General features: G+C 47.2%; 1 long non-coding RNA gene across 1 annotated transcript; it reads left to right on the plus strand.

The window, feature by feature from the left end:
* The first annotated feature begins 359 nt into the window (after positions 1 to 359).
* LOC135819864 (uncharacterized) lies at positions 360 to 7066 on the plus strand. Its single transcript, XR_010553997.1, has 3 exons — positions 360 to 761; positions 2397 to 2678; positions 5757 to 7066. It is a non-coding gene; the product is annotated as an uncharacterized LOC135819864 (long non-coding RNA).
* The last annotated feature ends 8856 nt before the right edge of the window (positions 7067 to 15922 follow it).

Here is a 15922-nt window from a genome sequence, read left to right on the forward strand (position 1 = left end):
GATTATGAAAAAATGTACATAGACGAGTAGATCTACGACGTAGTACGAGCCGGCAGGAACAAAATCAAGCACCAAAGAAGGCAAACGCGCTAGCCGGTCCAACTCCGGCAACGCTACAGACAGTACTCCTTCTCCACGCATGTATTGTAGTGCATGCCATGATCTGAATGAAGCTGAAGAGTACAGAAAATAGTACACGTAGACTGAGTAGATCTACTCGTAGATCTACTCAGTCTACGTCTCATTACATGTAGATCTACTACCGCAGGTGACCATGGTGACGAACGACGAAAAACATCGCTGCTACATAATACATACTAGCTGTCATTCACCAGTCACAAATCTACAGGGCTAGGGTTGGCCTTTTGCAAGTAACTAGTTTTGAAAGGTCCGAGGCTGAGTCGGAAATAAGTCACGCATGGAGCAACGGTGAGACGGTCGGCAATCTCTCACGGCCTCAGCTGCAGTCCCACCATACGGGGAAGTTAGATCAGCAGGAAAGGCCCCCACAAATAGGCACAGTCTGTAGTTGCGCCTGACATAATTCCCTCTGCAGATGCTGTTGCTCGCTAGCTCGCCAGAAATCGAGTTATGGGCGCTAATTTGTCGTACACTACAATGGACCTGAGCTGAGTGGTCGTGTTGCAATCGTAACCGGTGCTAACTCCGGTACGGGCTATGAGTATGAGACTACGAAAGCCCTGGCCAGGATGGGGGCCAAGGTCATCATGGCCTGCAGATCACAGAGCAGAGCTGAACAGGTAAGCAGGACAGACAGTAGATCACGGTCGATACCCCGCCAGCCCTGTGCGCAGGCACTCTACCACCGAGTAGCAGAGTACTGCAGCATATCTGCATCCGCGGGATCATTTGGAATTATCATTTGGAAACCATAGAATATAAATGTGTCAGCCAGGAAAGATGTTTTGCGAAACTGAGAAGTCATAATGATGAGTCAGCAGAATTCCGGAACACCGGTAGATAAAAAGTAGGAAAAAATTCTAGACGTGATTCAGCTAAGCATCAGGACGTTGAATGTCAGTATCTCATCACTGTGCTAATTGTTGTATTTTTTGTACTCAACATTCGTCAACAGCATTCTGCTTATAACCGTTAGTGTTTGACAAAACTGATATATACTTACTTGTAAACTTATGATCCTCTTTATTTTTAAAGAGAGTAAGTTTACTAAATTATCGTGTCCGTTCCCGAAGGGAACTCACGACAGCCGCTAACACCCGGTAAACCCTAGCGGCATCGTGTCCAGCGCCTAACGGTGGGGGTGAGTGGATAAGTCTCTCAACCACACAGTGGGTCCATTGTTATTACTTATTAGGCATCATGCCTGTTTTGATTTCCACTATTAAAATAAAGTATACAGCGACAACGTATACAACCACTGGCACAAGTGCCGAGCAACCCCACTAGCCGCATCCGGAACCGATTATGGGTGCTAACAAAAAAAAACCGCGGAACCGCTTATGGACACCGTGTACATGCAAGCAGAGTGACTGGCTAGTGCATCGCTAGCGCACCGCTGTGCCGCAACTGTGCCAAAGCATCTCAACTGGTGATGTAATCGCATAGCCAATGCAGTACTGTCGGGCGCTGAAGAACTGGTGGGGGGTCAGGGTTCTAGCCTAGCCCGTTCTTATCTTTTTCGTTCTTATTCGATGGTAGTGTTGCACGAACATCTATGCAGACTTAAACGTCTGAGTGTACATTATAGTGTGCATTTACGGTCTCTGTTCTTATCTGCAAAGGATCCAGCCTAGACCGTTCTTAAAATTGGAGAAATTCTAGCCTGGACATTCTTCGGCGCTCCGTTCTTCGGCGCCCGTCACTACTGTACAGGGACATGACGGCAGTCGGGTGTGCTATTCAGTATACAGTAAAACTGCCCTCTAACCCGGACGCACCTAATCCACACACACCCATCTACTGGGTACCTTTCTAACCCATCTAGGGGCACAAATCTTGACTTTCAACGCTAAACTGCCGCAAACACAGTTCTATACGATTGATTTGATTGACATGAAAACAGGTTTCCCCAGTGCATGCGGTAAGTACATGCATATCTGTTCTGAATTCACGGGTAATTCCCAGTTTAATACGGGCAGTGCTTTGTCCCAACCGGCCCGGATCTGGGCAGTTTTACTGTATTTGCCACCATTGGTGACCGAGTTGGCTACTGATCGCTTTTTGGTTCATGCCCCCGATGCGCAGTCCACATGAAGAATCAGAATATGCGAGTGTTATGAATAGGATGAAAGATGATGCCATTGACAACGACAACTCTGTGGTGCAAGATAGTCCAATGCGTGTGTGATGATCCAATGTGTTTTTGTTTGCCTGAAATGTTTTTTATTTGTTATATTGCTGTCATTCTTCTGCAGTTAATCCATTCGACCGGCAAGAGTTTGTACACGTCATTCTGCCCAAGCTGTACAAGATTCCCTGCGCCAAGTTTCGCAACTGTGTCCAGGGCCAAGGGCTTCTGCGGTTGGAAGACATCGAGGAGTTAATTTGCCGTGAGAAGCAGAGCGGAACGGAGGAGCATCACGTGTACGTGATAAACTGCATACGTGCATGCGGACGGGATACCTACGCCAAGCTCTGCGATGCCATCGCACCCATGTTCACCCACCGCTGGCTGACGAGATGCGTACGCTTCTCCGGTAAGAGCATCTTTTGAAAGTTAGTACACGAGGGACCGTGAGTCTGCTGTCTGTGTCTGCGTATGTGAGCTTGTGAGTGGTGTGGATGAGGCTGCCTTGATTTTTGTTCAGTTTCTTTATTGGGCACAGCGGCACACTGGTGCAGTGATGGACGTGTTACAGTAAAACCTGTAACTAAAGACCACCTTCACTAGCAACCAGCCTGGTACTACAGACCACCGTCACTAGCAACCAGCCTGGTACTACAGACCACCGTCACTAGCAACCAGCCTGGTACTACAGACCACCGTCACTAGCGCCCAGCCTGGTACTACAGACCACCGTCACTAGCAACCAGCCTGGTACTACAGACCACCGTAACTAGCGACCAGCCTGGTACTACAGACCACTGTCACTAGCGACCAGCCTGGTACTACAGACCACTTCGCCAGGCACGGACGGTCTCTCATTCATAATATATGGTTGTGGGGTGCAAACCTTTAACTAAGGACCACCTGCAACTAAGGACCACCTGCAACTAAAGACCAGTTTCTCTGGCCCCAAGAGGTGGTCAATAGTTATTACTAAACCGTTAAACAAAAAGGTATTGATCTTGCACAGGACAACTGCCATTCGACCGAAATACGTCCTGGAGCTCAAATCTCACTTGACCCGAGACAGACGGTTATGCCTAAGATCACACTCCAGAGAACACGTTACACGGTCACCGCGCATACCGTAAAGTACCGCCAGAGCGCCCCGTCTCGCTGGAGCACCTCACCTTGATTTTACAGCCAGGGAAAAAAAATCGTATGGCAGAGTGCAACGACGTTTGTACGGTGTGAGAACCTTAGTGTACTAAGGTCAAGTTACGGGCCTAAGGGAGCATCTCATAAGTTCGCATTTATTTTGCAAACGTAACGCATTTCGAATAGACTTTACCCCCTACCTCCCCCCTCTATTCGAAAGTCTTATCGCACATTTTCTGTGTTTATCTACTGTACACGTCCATGCGGCCCCATGCTATGCTATGCTTATGTACATGTACACGTCCATGCTATGCTATGCTATGCTATGCTATGCTATGCTATGCTTATGTACATGATTGTACATGTACATGTACATGTATATGAATGTTTTGCTAGAGCGGTCGTGAATGGCGTACAGACTCAGTCAGTAGTACCGCATTTACTGAGTACAAGTACAATCAATGACATGTACACGCACACATAAACATAGACTTCCTGCACAACAACTGTACTGCTGTAAACGCTGGCTAGGTACACTGTACACGGTTTGATCAGGCTGGTGTGACATTTGACACCTCTAAGTAGCCTGCATGCATGCAGTGCAAGGGTTAGCTGATCTGCAAACATAGGTAGATCTCCACCTAAACACACTCTTTTGCTGCAGGGATCTAGCACGGTAGTAGATTGTACAGTTCCAGAAAATGTGCCAACAGTCATTTTTTTCTATTCGAAAAGGGCGCTACCCCCCTACCCCAGTTTCGAAATGCGTTACGTTTAGAAACAAAATGCGAACTTATGACATGCTCCCTAAGCAGGTTTTTGTGTGGAGCTCGTGTCCGCTCGAAGGTACGGATTGTCTGCAGAACGTGCAATATGATTGTGTACAAAGTTCGTGTCGTATGATCTACGGACAGGAGACCACCTCCACAATACGACCATGAAAGGACGAGATGGTGGGGCGCTCTGGCGGTACTTTACGGTACTACTAAAGACTATCCAGATTGAAATTTTATTTGCTCTACTGACATGACCTTAGCAGCCTGTGCACCGGCCTGTTTGACCATGGCTGGATCACCTTCAGGACGGCCAAAAGCAGGCTTTCCATTGGTCCCGCTGAAACATGGCCTTTCACACAGTTTGTGTATGATATGGCGTGTACACATGCCCTCCACAGTGAGAAACATGGCCTTTCACACAGTTTGTGTATGATATGGCGTGTCCACATGCCCTCCACAGTGAGAAACATGGCCTTTCACACAGTTTGTGTATGATATGGCGTGTCCACATGACCTCCACAGTGAGAAACATGACCTTTCACACAGTTTGTGTATGATATGGCGTGTACACATGCCCTCCACAGTGAGAAACATGTGTTGATGGCCAAAAAGCTGGTCCGGTGTCAACCTGACCAACTGGACCGGTTCCGGCGGGCCTGACATTATTTACTAGAAATTCAACCCAGCCGATTCGTGCACAACGGGGTTGTCTCCGTCATTAATGTTCATTTCCGGTCGTGTGTCCCATGTGGCCAGACTATAGTGGTGTATGCGTGCATGCATGCATTGTAGTGTACACTCAGAATAGAATAGACCATGAAGACACCAAGCTTGCAGGTGACACCAGCTACACAGCGAAGCCAGAACCAGCAAACAAAAATTAATAGTAAATATTTTTCTGTAGTTTTAATCAGGACCGTACAACACTGGGTACTGTTATTGTACTTCAATGTCAAAATAGTAACAACTGCTTCACACGTACTCCTGTTGACATAGGCCAAAATGCCAGTCTACAACGATTGCTATACACTACTTGCAGCACAGATAGCTACGGTCCATTCATTGGAAACTGGCACCCTAACTTTTTGGTGCCTCCGGCACAAAGTTGTAGATATCGTGAAAACAACAGTACATCCTGCATTGTGTGACCCGTGCAATTACTCCTTGCCACATTTGAGGCGAGAAAAGTCCAAGGACAGGGAAATAGAAATTCAGCCAGGTTTTACAAAATTAGGACAGGTATTCCATGGCAAAATGTGCGGAGAAGCAGATCCCAAACCCAGATTTTGAGATTTAAAGTGGGCTTTTAATCCTCAATTCGGCCCAAATCAGACTTTCAAAAGCTAGCGGGACTGTCTCCGATGAATGGACTGTAGATGTATATGAGATGTGTGGTGTGGTGCTCGCACTAACACAACACTCACTAACACTTCTATATTCAAACTTGAGCACGGAAAATAATATGAAACAAATCTCACCTGGCTGTGCTGGAGGCAGTCCGAATTGCAAAGCTGAAGCCTGTTTTCACATTTTGTCCCTGCGCTGCTTTCTTTCTATGATCTAACCATGCACAGGTAATTCAGTGACGTCGTCCGGCGAAATTCAACTGTCAAGTTATCACCACCAGTTCTGTACAAGAGACAAGTCGGGGATGTCAGTCGCACTAGGTGGGCGCGGGTGTCCGCGCACGCGTGTGCCTGTGTGTGTGTGTGTGTGTGTGCGTGTGTGTGTGTGTGTGTGTGTGTGTGTGTGTGTGTGTGTGTGCGTGTGTGTGCGCGTGCACACACGTGTGTTTTGTGAGTCTACACACGTGTGCGTATGTTGTGTATTCGTATTCGTATTTGTATTTCATAATCAGCAGCTTCAGTTCAGGTTTAGTTCCGCTAGTGTGTACATAGTCCTATACACTGCCTTTGCTTTGTCACGATGACACACCCTGGCCATGCTCTGTTATTCCCTGCATGCTGTTCACTATAATCATTCCTGACTGACTGACTTTGCCCCAGTCAGTACAGTACAATGTGCTACAAGCTGGTAATCTTGTTTTTGATGCCCGTTGCTCTTTCACGTGCCACTCAGCAGTATCTGTGTGTGTGTGTGTGTGTGTGTGTGTGTGTGTGTGTGTGTGTGTGTGTGTGTGTGTGTGTGTGTGTGTGTGTGTGTGTGTGTGCGTGAGTGTGTAGGAGGGCACACACACTTGCTTGTGGGCTTGAAGTACTTGCTTCCAATACCCAGATAGCTACTACATGTATTAGCTATTTCAAGCACTAGTCTATTAGGTCTCAATACAGTGTGCCGCTGACTGTGTTTGTACGTCTGATCTTGATATCCTCAATGCTATGGGTTGATCGCCACTTTCCAAAACTAGTTTACCGCCTAAATCATGTATTTTCCCTCCTTGCGGTGCCCGTACGCGCTTTGCACCTGCATCGTACGAACGCTTCCCCATATTTTTGTATATGCTGCTAGCCGTGTCCGCTGTCACGTGATTGCTGCACATTGCTCTGTGTCTGCCTTTCAGAGCTATTACTGCAATGATCCACTGGAGCCCCGTTCTGTGGTGAACACCTGATTTGCTCTCTCTCTCTCTCTCTCTCTCTCTCTCTCTCTCTCTCTCTCTCTCTCTCTCTCTCTCTCTCTCGTTTCTTGTCTCGGATCAAACCTCTATCATGTTTTCAATTTGTCTATGTCAATGTCGGCAGTACCTGTTCTGCATTTATGTCCTCGCTACCCCTACCCCCTCCCCCACCCACCCGGCCCCATATCCTGGCTGGTGTGCATTGATTATTTTCTATCCCACTATACTGACTGACTGACTGAATGATAGCATGTCTTAGAGGGACATCAGCTCCATGCTTACCTTGGTATGGTGCTGGCTGATCTATGTACTTGACTATGTACAAGAATTTTCTCTATGCCCCCTCTCTCTTGTCAACACACTGTATCCAGTCATGTTGTGCTACATGTCTGGATATAAGAGTGTCGGCCTGGGAAGGAGGGAAGGAAGGGAAAGTAAGAGTGGAACTGGAGTAAGGTGATGGTGGGAGAAGGATTGGTATGTCGATGGGGTGAAGGGGTGCACGTGAAGGGAGTAAGCTCAAGGAGACGAGGAAGGAAAGTAACTGAAGGGGAGGAAGTGAAGGAGAAGGTGATAGGGGAAGGGAAGGGGGTATGAAGGAGAAGGGTGAAGACGGGGTAATGAATGAGATAACAGTTAGGTATGAAGAGGTGAGTGGGGAGGGCACTGCACCCGCCGAGGGCACTGCATCCGCCAAGGGCACTGCACCCGCCGCCCCCAACCACAAATGAGAGAAATGAACAAACTGTTTTCGGGCTTTTAGAAATGTACTCTCGTGCCCACCTGGAATGTAAAGCTGACTACTGTCTCTGAAAAAAGAACTACTGTCTCTGAGCGGATCGCGACTGAACCGAAGAAGCAGGGGAAGAGAGTTGGATCTATAATAGCCTTATAGGCAGTAGAAATAAAATGAGAAAGAGACTTTTTCGTAGGAAAGCAGCGGGTAGTAGCATAAGTCAGAACACCATCACCTGTTGACCAGCAACTGGATGCAAGCAACCCACGCATTGTAAACCTGCTACATGAATTTGCTGAACTACACGCTCTCATATACTCTCTCTCTCTCTCTCTCTCTCTCTCTCTCTCTCTCTCTCTCTCTCTCTCTCTCTCTCCCCTCACCTCCCGCTTCCCCTATTCTTTCTCTTTCCCTCATGCTTCCACTTTATCTCGTGTGTCCAGAGCATGACGATGTCGAGACAAGTTGGTCGACGGAGCGCCTTGCCCCACCATGGCTGCTGCATGTTCCCATTGCGTGCACCATATGGCTTTTAGTAAAAAACAAACAGTGAAAACGGTCATTATAAAGAAGAAATGGAAAGTGTAGAATGAACAATGACAAAGGTTGAGACATGGAAGTGTGTGCGGTGTTCCATTCATTAGCCTGCCTGTCCCTATGTACTCTGTGTGTCAATCTTCGGTGACCAGCATTTATTTGCTCAATGTGCATTCAATAATAGATACTGAGCCAGTAATAAAAATTTAATGTAAGAGAAGCAAACACATGAGAGCGAGTTATGCAGCAACTATCCACGACTGTAACAAGATGATAAAGAGTCAGACCGAGCGATAATATGGCACAAAACTGACAGGCTACTGAGACATGTTATCATTTTATCATCTTGTTACGGTCGTGGATAGTTGCTGCATAACTCGTTCTCATGTGTTTTCTTCTCTTTTTTTTACATCAATAATTATTGTGATAAACCTACCCAACACACCAACCCAGAACTTCTACTTTCGAAGAAACGGTTGGCAACCTTGGACTTGGCGGCCCCTAAGAATGGAAGAAAGGCTGCACATTGTCAACATTCCAGGAAAGGATGCATTTAGTCGATCTGCCTCTGAAGCTGCTACAATATCTCTCACGAGCTCCACCACTCCTTAGGACTATAAGACATGATCGCTTCTCCATTGGCTGCTCTCCATTGCAACTTTGATGCAGGGCTGTGGCTGAATAGTGGGTGAATCAAATCTTTTCCCTTGCTTATCCATGTAGTGAGAGGTGAAACCATTATTGCTGGTGATCATTTGGATGCTGGAAGCTTATCATGGGAAGTGGTATTCCTGCGGCAGTGCCTGCAGACAAGCTGTCACTGCTTCCACTCTGTGAAATATTTCTTCATCCGAAACAGCTCGCGTGAGGCCAGTTCCTGAGAGACGATCTCAGATCAAGATCCCTCCCATTTGCGGAAATCCTGAAAACATGTGGTCAGAAGTTATTTTGCCGCTGTATATCCTCTGCTTGCGCTGTCTTCTTCTCCTAAGGTTGCGTGGAGACAAATGGTTGGCCACAATGCTCTTCTTTTCTGATGGCACTTGACTGTAGGCCTTGCATTACAATCGTCCACGGCGAACTGTACGTGCTTCACCAGGAAAGTAAGACACGCGCTGCTGAGCACTCAAATCGACTTGGTGCTGCGACCATGAGAAATTCTAGTTCCTTTCGAGCCTGCTGAGCTGGACTCGGCAAAGGCAGTTATTTGGAACAAGCTCTTTCTGTTCATAGCCGCTCCTTCATCTATGTCCAAATTTAACACACACACAATGGATCAGTGTTTACTTCAGTATCGCTAGAGATGCTATGGCCAGAGCCTATGGCATAACAGGAAAACTCCTCTTCGTCTGTTTGATATTCACTTCGCGTACGTCTAGTCTTCTCCATGGCTCTCCATGATTTCTAAAAAAGAACTTCTCGTAAATCATCGTTATGGATCAGTTTGTGTAACACTAACAGCCTCAGTTGCAACGTTGGGCATGCATGCTACATCACCTATACATTTCTGACCCGACTACATTGCTACATAAAGACTTTATGTAGCAATGGCATTACATGACGTACATGATTGTATGTAGTCAGGTAAATGTAGCATTAGTGCTAAAGGTGTTTGCACCTCATGGCTTTAGCAGATGGTTGCCAAAAACCTGAGATTTCCCGAATTATTATCCACTATGAAACTCGTTATGCCGCTCAAACCTCACACTGCTCGTGTTGTTCCTTTCTAATGCTCTGATCTGATGCTCGGCTAGTCTCATAATGCCGAATATAATGCCGGCATTATCCGCTGGACCCTAAATAATTTATGATACAGTTTTTCTGGCATTGCCATTAGCATTATCCCGCAAAATAACTACCGGCAGAGAAATTGGCAGAATTCGGTACTTTTTCTGGTAAGCTTCATGCATGTTTGATATGTGGATAAAGAAATGCAGCAGAATTCGAGGAATTGCCCGCCATAAGGTTTGTATGGCTCTGCCAATTTCACTGCTTTTCGAGCAGAATCTGCCACCTTTTCGAGCATTATCCGCACACCCCTATTATTCGCCCAGGCCTACAACACACCAACCCAGAACTTCTCCTTTGGAAGAAATGGTTGGCAACCTTGGACTTGGTGACCCCTAAGAATACAGTCTGTATCGGCTATAGCGTACCCTTTTGATTTCCGTGATTTTATCACTATAACCGATGCATCACTATAATGCGACACGATCGATTTTTTTCTTCTTTACCGATCGACACATGAAAGGCAAGGAAATACTTCCAGCATGGCGTTTTGACAAATGAGCACGCTACATAGTTGACAGTGCCCGCATATCCATACAAACATTCTGTTATGTACATGTACATGTATCACTACAAAAATTAATAATAAGCAACGTGAAGCAAGTAAAAAATAGGGCCTTTGATATTATTGCTACATGTCACATGTGTGTTAAAGTTATCACTAGAGCCGATAATAATAATATTATAGTGTGTTATGCATGTTTTGATTCTTTGTTGCCATCATAATATGATCCGATAATATTATCATTACATCCCATAATACTTCAAGTAATAGCTATGAAAAGTAGGAATGCCGCAGACATCACCACGCAACATGACAATTTGTTCAAGGTTTGAGACTGTGTGTTTCGAGAGTCGATTTTCAAGCTCCGATCATCAGTGCAAATACGGAACTAAAGTGATCAAGGGAAAAACAAAGGTTTAAAATCCAATCCCCGAGATCGAGAAGTGTGACACATGACGCGTACGTATTACAAAAAGTGAGGGGGCCTCACCTCACTGAAGGCTAAGATAAAGAGTAAGTGTGACAAATGGGCATGAACAGTGCAGAAACAACTCATGAACACGGGGTGCAAACTCACGAAAATAACCTAAGTGCTACAACATGTTCTTTTTGCTAACACAAATCGGGCTTATGCGTACGAATACAAACAGCTTCAAGGACTTTCAACTGCTGGACATAACGGGCACGACACAGTACAGAGAAGTGGGAATCATCATACACACTCAAACAATCAGGACGAGATAACAAATGCAAGTACACAGCTGACTTCTTACGAATTTTACCCTCATCAGCTCCATCACCTTCCCTGCCACCTGTCTCCTCCTCGTCCGTTTTATCACCATCACCACCAGCCATCTCATCGTCATCCGCCTCGTCGTCATCCGCCGCCTCGTCATCATCCGCCTCGTCGTCATCTGTATCTTCGTCATCCGCCGCATCATCACCCAACTCATATTCACCACCAGTCAGTCGTCTGATACCATCCGTGTTCTCCTTCCTACGTCTGTCCCGTGCCACTGTCCTTACCTCATCTACGTCTCGAGATTGTGTTCCGTTTAGCTTCTGGCTTCTGTTCTCCTTCGATGCTCCGCGTGGGCCTTGGCCATTCCTAGCATATATTTCGGTTGAATAATTGGCGGTCGACCTCCGTGGTCTCTGGACGCACGGATCAAGCGCCGGAGGGTGCTGCGGTGTCCGCACAACCGGATACTGTGTCACAGAAATGGGATCAATTTCTGTGATTGGCGGTACTGTCGTTGTTGCCGACTCCACCCCAACCCCAGCCACCAACGGCACTGGTGGTGGCTTCGGTGGCGGCAAGGGCAACGGTGGAGAAGGCACATTCGGTTGGCTTAGTGATCCACCACCGTGTGTTCGACTTGCTCTGGCTGTGTCGGTGGCAGAGGGAGCGGGTTCTTGCGTGGTCTTCCCCGCTTAGGGCGCTTCGCTTTTGCAGCGTCCGGCAGCATGTGAAGTGGTAAGTGCTGCTTGATACGTGCGCTCAGGTGTTGAAGGGTCCTACCAACGTACCGTATTTCCACTGATGATCGGAGCTTGAAAATCGATTCTGGAAATACACAACCTCAAACCTTGAACAAATTGTCATGTTGCGTGGTGATGTCTGCGGCATTCATACTTTTCATAGCTATTATTAAACTTTTATCTCTACGTAGATTATTAATTTTGTACATCCGATAATATTTTGTTATAGCGATATTTTTACTGGATAAAATACGTTTTACTTGAATCGTTTGCAGGCAACCTGCCTACACTCAAGAGAGCACTGCATTTCACACAAATCCATTAGAGGTATCGTTACAACGTTTCGGTCTTTATGACCATCATCAGGAATGAAGTGGACATGGAAAGAACAGCAGTATAAAAGAAGGAGGCAAGCAAGCAAGCAAAGCGCGGTACATAGTGACAGCGCGCGTAGAGAAGTGCAAAGCACGTCATGGCGGGTGTGCATTACTACATGTACATGACAACACAAGCACAAACGGCACGGAAAGAAGTAGATACTGCGCTACAGCAGTGATACAAGCCCAGTTCCAGTCTCACACCACCAGTGAGGTGTGTAGAGCCCCGCGCCACTCGCAGTAAATAACAGCTGTATTCAATGCGGGCAAAGCGCACGGGTCAGTACAACAACATCCCATGCATGATGCTAAAGGTAGCTGAGCAAGAAAGATGATTGTAGACCATGGTAGAATGTGGAAGAGCATACTCCATAAAAGGTGGTAGCCAAGGTACATGAAGGCAAGCATTGCCCACACACATGTGCCGAGTGTATCACCCAGAACGCATGCTAGAAGCCAATATGGGGCACGGGTGGTGTTATAGCAGGTCCCAGCCACTGACTGTTGTTGTTGTTGATTTCCGGGGATCGCTCCCTGATGTTGATGGCCTCTCGGATCCTCCTCCTGGGGCGGTCACGCTCAGAACCAAGAACCCGGATACCCGAGAAGGCCGTTGCTCCCCATGGCAATGGTTCAGATGCATGCTTGGCTGCAAAATGCTCACCCAGCGCGGTGCCGCTCACTGTGTTGCGTGCGTCGTCGTTGTTTTCTTTTGTCCTGGTGGCGAGGCTGCGGTACGTCTCTCCGACATATTTATCACCACATTTGCACTCGAGGTGGTATACGACGTTTCGCTCTGTGCATGCTTCTGAACCGGACATGCAGGCGACACAAGCAGCTTTGGGCCGCCCTCGTTTACGGGGCTTGGACGGGTCTACATACGGGTCTGCACGGGTCTGCACGTCTGCCCTCCGCAAACCACCATGCCGCAGGTATGTAGACCCGTCCAAGCCCCGTAAACGGGGGCGGCCCAAAGCTGCTTGTGTCGCCTGCATGTCCGGTTCAGAAGCATGCACAGAGCGAAACGTCGTACCACCTCGAGTGCAAATGTGGTGATAAATATGTCGGAGAGACGTACCGCAGCCGCAGTGTGCATCTGAACCATTGCCATTGGGAGCAACAGCCTTCTCGGGTATCCGGGTTCTTGGTTCTGAGCGTGACCGCCCCAGGAGGAGGATCCGAGAGGCCATCAACATCAGGGAGCGATCCCCGGAAATCAACAACAACAACAGTGGCTGGGACCTGCTATAACACCACCCGTGCCCCATATTGGCTTCTAGCATGCGTTCTGGGTGATACACTCGGCACATGTGTGTGGGCAATGCTTGCCTTCATGTACCTTGGCTACCACCTTTTATGGAGTATGCTCTTCCACATTCTACCATGGTCTACAATAATCTTTCTTGCTCAGCTACCTTTAGCATCATGCATGGGATGTTGTTGTACTGACCCGTGCGCTTTGCCCGCATTGAATACAGCTGTTATTTACTGCGAGTGGCGCGGGGCTCTACACACCTCACTGGTGGTGTGAGACTGGAACTGTGCTTGTATCACTGCTGTAGCGCAGTATCTACTTTCCTTGCCGTTTGTGCTTGTGTTGTCATGTACATGTAGTAATGCACACCCGCCATGACGTGCTTTGCACTTCTCTACGCGCGCTTTCACTATGTACCGCGCTTTGCTTGCTTGCCTCCTTCTTTTATACTGCTGTTCTTTCCATGTCCACTTCATTCCTGATGATGGTCATAAAGACCGAAACGTTGTAACGATACCTCTAATGGATTTGTGTGAAATGCAGTGCTCTCTTGAGTGTAGGCAGGTTGCCTGCAAACGATTCAAGTATAATGAAACTGCGTGAAGCGTCCTTCAAAATTTTGAAAATACGTTTTTCTTTTGATATTTCGTACCAATATCACTGTAGCCGATATATTCTTATATCCGGTCCCTCTATAGCCGATACAGACTGTACATGTATAAGAAAAATAATGCGATCATACATGTACATGTAGGTGCTAAATATGAGGGGGTAACCGGTAGAGGCGACGGAATGGTACTTCACCCCACTAAAACACAGTTCATGTTGATACGGCGTCCTGCCCTGCCTGCACTGAGCCCAGCCATGTACCTGACCTGTAAAGGTATTGTCATTTCCCCTGTCTCTACTGTGAAATACCTCGGTATACTAATCGATGAGCATCTAACGTTCCGCCCACAAGTAGAAACGGTGTGTTCAGTGGTCTTCGCTAAACTAGCCTGTTTTGCTCATGGCCGTCGCAATTTATCAGCTACAGCTCGGAGAACTTTCTTCTTGTCAATTATACAGTCTACTCTAGAATATGCAAGTAATGCGTATGTGCACTGTTTGAAAACTACCCAACAGGCTTTTAACGGTCAGCCACATTGCGATGAAGAAGGCATTTGGTTTAGATAGAATGACCCCAACTGCATTAGTTTTACAACGGTGTCATCTGTATTCGTTTGAGCAAAGAGTTAATTTGAAACTATACGTTTTGGTCTATCGCTGCTTGTCATCAATTGCTAGCCCCCTCCTTCAGTCACTGTTTCTCCTGCGTTCAGTTGGCCCGCACACAAATGCTCGTACTCGTGGCCAGGATACAGCTGCCTTAGTATTACCTACTGTACATATTGGGTATGGACTGCGCTCAGTTTCTTTTCTGGCTGCAGGTCGGTGGAACACTCTTCCTCCAAACTGTCGTCAGGCACAATCTGCTGGTACTTTTGCTCACCTCACAAAGATTCACCTAGGGTTCCCTGTAACAAGGCCATGACTGTTGGGACTCCCCTAGTCAAATAATAAATACTACTACTACTACTACTACTACTACTACTACTACTTGGTAGGGGATTCTACCGTACTGGCAATATAATTATAATGGTCGCAGTGAGGCCATGAAGCGTTACATTGGCACATGTTTACCGCACGCAGGGCGTTACATGCAAAGTCGCACAGGAGCCGTTACACAGGTTAGACTATATTGCCGCAGTCCTTTTTTTGCTATTGCAGGACTTCCTGCTGCGTCCAGTTTTGAACTTTTCACCACGCGGTACACGTGCTTTCACAGTTTTCAGCCTTTTTTGCAATGAAAAGATCGCCGCACCCCGCCGGACGCGCATTACGAACGCAACGAAAATTTGTCGCACTAGCCTGGTCGCGCGTTCCGCGCACCCCCTGCGTTACGCGTTACGCGGCAACATATATTGCCAGTACGGTAATTCTAGAGAGCATTGCCATGCCCACCGTTTTGTGGTGTAATTTTGTGTAGTTGTGTGCATTGTGCACTGTACCGCCTTGGCGGCGCCAACGGCGTGTCAGACATGGGACGACACTGCACGTGGATCAGACATCATCTGGGATTGTCCCACCGCAATGGCACCATTCACCAACATTACATGCATGATCGCCGAGAATCTGTCTCTTAGCTGCAGCATGCGCTCATTGCGCTGACACTGACAGTTGCGTACTGACCCTTCGCCGAGTCTGTACGTGCCTGGGACATGATCAGCAGAGTGTTCCCGACTCCCTCTGCACTAGCTGGCTGCATTGTGAAAATTTAATAATAGACCCTTCATGAGCTGTGCATGTGGAGGCCTTCTGGTAATTTCCGTATATTCCTGCTGTGCTCATACGTACAGTGGGTATGTAGTAGAATACTAGTACAGTATATGCCTGCACCTTTGTGGGTTCATACATGCCGGCTGGCATGGTATAATAACCC

This window comes from Sycon ciliatum, chromosome 6 (assembly GCF_964019385.1).
Source record: "Sycon ciliatum chromosome 6, ocSycCili1.1, whole genome shotgun sequence".
Classification (NCBI taxonomy): domain Eukaryota; kingdom Metazoa; phylum Porifera; class Calcarea; order Leucosolenida; family Sycettidae; genus Sycon; species Sycon ciliatum.